We start from the raw sequence: 4,069 nt of genomic DNA, 5'->3' as shown, positions 1-4,069 counted from the left end.
ATGAGTTCCCGGTCAACACTTATGAGTTCCCGGTCAACATTTATGAGTTCTCGGTCAACTTATGAGTTCTCGGTCAACACTTGAGTTCTTGGGTTTTATTGGGTTTTCGGTTTTTAATAAGTTATTGGTTTTTAATGGGATATCGGTTTTAATGAGATTTCGTTTTGATGAAGTCTCATTTGGTGAGATTTCGGTTTTTAGGAGATCTCAGTTTAACCGAGATTTTGGTAAGCATTAAAATACAAAAATTATTTAAGGTAATAATATTTTGGTTCAAATTGTTAGGGATTAATTTTATCTCCAAGATTTGTTTAATTTTGAAATTTATATTTTTAATAATTATTCAAATTTCAAAAAAATATTTGGAGATTTGTTTATCTAATTATTTTAGGAAAACACAATCATAATCCAAATTTTAACCAAAATATGTATTATTTTCAAAAAAACAAAAAACCCATGATGAATACGAAGAACATCACCGAAAAAACCATAAATTTTTAACAAGTTTTTAATGTGAAATCGGGTTCTAAAAGTTTTAAACAATGTATATATAAACCGATTTCAATAAATACAAGCATAATAAAAATCAAAATTAGGGTTTACCAAGACTTCAGATTCATGTCTTCCGATTTAAATCCAGGTTTAATGGAAAACCATGAAGAACTAATTAAATAACATTGCTGTTGATACCACATGTTGATCAATTCCTCATGGTGATAATGGAAAACATGATATTATGATAAACCCGTTAATCATATGCGTACCTGTTATATCATGGAGAGTAGTAACCGCATCGGAGAAGGATGTAGACAACATAGTTGTCAGCTTGATCGAGTTCCCCTTTAGGATGTATAGTTAAGGATGGTGTTAGGGTTCTTGAGAGGAACCCGATTTAGTAGAGAGTAGACACACAAAATTATTATGTGTGTGAGATTAGGTTATGATGTTAATATTTTATCTCTCTTTATATACACCTAAGGGGAACCTCTTTATTAGTTAATTAAAGGTAATATGGCCCATCAACAATTACCAAACTAATATATAATAAGGTAAATTAATATTTTGATCTAATATTATATAAATGATAATGATGGCCATATAAATAAATAAATATATATATATTATATTTACTTACAAAATATTCCCTTAACATTTCGTGTGTATTCACGAGATACTTTTACGTAGTGTTTGGTATACATAAATGATAGGCGGAATAGAATGGATTATTGTGACAGAACGAAAAAATAGTGTTTGGTTGGTCAATTGAATATAATCACCATTTACCATGTTCATTTTATTCCGACAAAATTACAAAAATTGTCCTTTATGTTTGTACCAAATTTCACACGTTGTCCTTTATCTTTAAAATTGATATTTTTATCCTTTATGTTTACAAATTTAACATTGTTTGTCCTTTGGGCCTAACCCGGTTGGTTTTTTTTCGTTGAGTTATGTCATGTGCCTTGCACATGAGGGCAAGTTAGTCATATTACCTGTTAAATTAAAAAGACACTCACTCACCCACATCACCCCACCTACCGCCACCGCCAGGCCCACTGGTTCATCACCACACTCACCAACATCCTCATCCCCAAATCTGAGCCCTACACCCACCGTCACCATTGTCATAGACTTAACAACCGCCGCTGCAACCACACTTAACAACGACGACACTAAGATCTGGTTTCCCATGACAACGCCACTCACAATTCCCCTTTCCGGCACTCAGATCTGGGTTCCGTCACATGTTATCATGTGGCTGCATTTCCGGTTGCCTTTTTCGCCGGAACCCTAAATCCACTCTCAAGACCACGACTGCCACAGTCAACTCTATTCCGTTTATAAATAAAACTCTCTGGTTCGACCACAAACCCCGCCATTCGCATCTCCATCGTTTTCCCCGTCAACTTCCCCAATCTCGCTCACAAATTACGGAGTTCGAATCAATCAATAACGCCAACACATATGCCGGAAGAAATTAACACAATCAGGGATTACAGATGATCCCTTACGCGAAGAAACAACGAACAAATAACCGTCGCTGGCGAAGGTGATTTCTAACGGATCCTCCATTTCCGGCGGTCAACGTGTTTACGGCGATTGAGAATAAGGCGGAGTAAGGTGATTGAGGTGGAGAGATTGACGAATTCGGCGATCTATAATCCGGTGCGGATGTTTATGTCATCGAAGAGGAATAGTTACTAGGATTGTGATGAGGAGGTTGTTGCTAATGGTGTGGTTGTTGGATTTGGCTACTTTAATAGTATAATGTGACTGCAAGTGATTTCGATTCATTGTTTAACTGATCTGAATTGTTTTGGGTTTTGTGAAATGCGTTTGTTGATGATTAGAAATGGACTGAGATATTCTGGATGGATTCTAATTATCATCAATTGAGAAAAGGAGGGTATGGTTGTTATTTGGTGGTGGTGGATGAAACGCAGATAGTGAGAGATTTAAATTTTCAAGATGTGTTTTTTTAATTTAATAGGTAAAATGACGAATTTGCCCTTATGGTTAAGGCACATGACATGACTTAATGAGAAAAACTAACTGGGTTAGGCCCAAAGGACAAACGTTGTTAGATTTGTAAACATAAAGGATAAAACATATCAATTTTAAAGATAAAGGACAACGAGTGAAATTTGGTACAGACATAAAGAACAATTTCCGTAATTATGTCTTTTATTCCCTCTAAAACATCTCAAATTCATTTCATCATCACCTTCTCCTATTTTTTTCCTATCCATTCCGTCTTTCAAACTATATCACCTTCACCACCTCTCACTATCACCCACTACCGCCACTGCCACCCTCTCAACCCCATCCCCACCCCCAACACAGCCACCGCCGTCTAGCACCATCCATCATCGTCACTCTCTCACCACCATCGCCATCCCCTCCCACCCCCACCCCACCCCACTACCATCAACCACAATTATTTTATGTCGCCACCACTGTTACCCACCAACACCACCGCCACCATCAACACCACCGCCACCACCATCATCACCAACACCAATCTACTCACCCCGCGTAACACGAATTTACTCTAAAAGTCAAACTATAGTATACTTTTCAAACGTCAGTTAACAAATTACGAAAACATAACACGTGTAATACCAAAACTTCATGATCCACCACATGTCAGATGTGATCCATGAAGCAAAAAAGTAAGATTACTATAGAAGACCTACAAATCTATTGTGAGTCGTCCATCAACCTACCTTAAACAAGTTCCGACATCAAACTCTAACCCAAAAAAACACAAGAAAATATTCTCCTAATTATAGTAGCTCATGCTTTTTACAAAACAGATAAAATTGACATTTAGACTATATGCTGTGGTTTTACTTAAAAAATGTATAATGCTCTGCTACCTGGATAATGAAATTTTAACTAATCACATTTCATATGGTTGTTATGGCTAATAAGATAACAAATATGAAAGAAAGGAAAAAATAGTAAGACAAATAAAACTAATTGATGATTGGTTTGGGTGTATGAGAGTATGGTCTCTTCTCTCTAACACGCTCTTTGATGCTTTTTGGGATGAGGTGGTAGGCGGGGTTAGCCCAAGAATAGTCTTAAAAATAATTGAAATAATAGTTCATACCTGAACTGTAAATAAATAGCATTTTATGTGGGAGAACTGTAGTTTTTGTCTTTGTAGTATGAATCCCATATCTAATAGTTTTAAATTTATAATTTCATTCAGTACTTTTGTTTTCACTTGTAGTTAAACATGACCCAACTATCTAAGTTAACTTTAGTCGTTAAAACCCATCAGCATGCCCCTCGTGTTAGGGTGATTTTGTCCTTAAACTGGTTGTTTAATCGTGGCCCGTTTATCTACCAAATGTGTCATGACTGAAGCCACCAGAGATGAATCATAATCCTCGTTTGTACGTGCAGGTTTTGTGAAAGATGAAGGAAAGAATGGCGAATTGAAAATGGGATTTTGGAATTAGTGTTGGGGTTATTTGGAGAGAAAATGACAATATTGTCCCTTACGTGAGAGGCACTCATATGGGTTTAACGCCCAGAGTTAATGGGGTTGGTTAGGCTG

This window comes from Bidens hawaiensis, unplaced genomic scaffold, assembly GCF_021521415.1.
Source record: "Bidens hawaiensis isolate Kalapana, Puna unplaced genomic scaffold, B.hawaiensis_p1.1 tig00036824_1, whole genome shotgun sequence".
Taxonomy (NCBI): Eukaryota; Viridiplantae; Streptophyta; class Magnoliopsida; order Asterales; family Asteraceae; genus Bidens; species Bidens hawaiensis.
The sequence above is the reverse complement of the archived record's forward strand: the minus strand, read 5'-3'. Positions refer to the sequence as shown.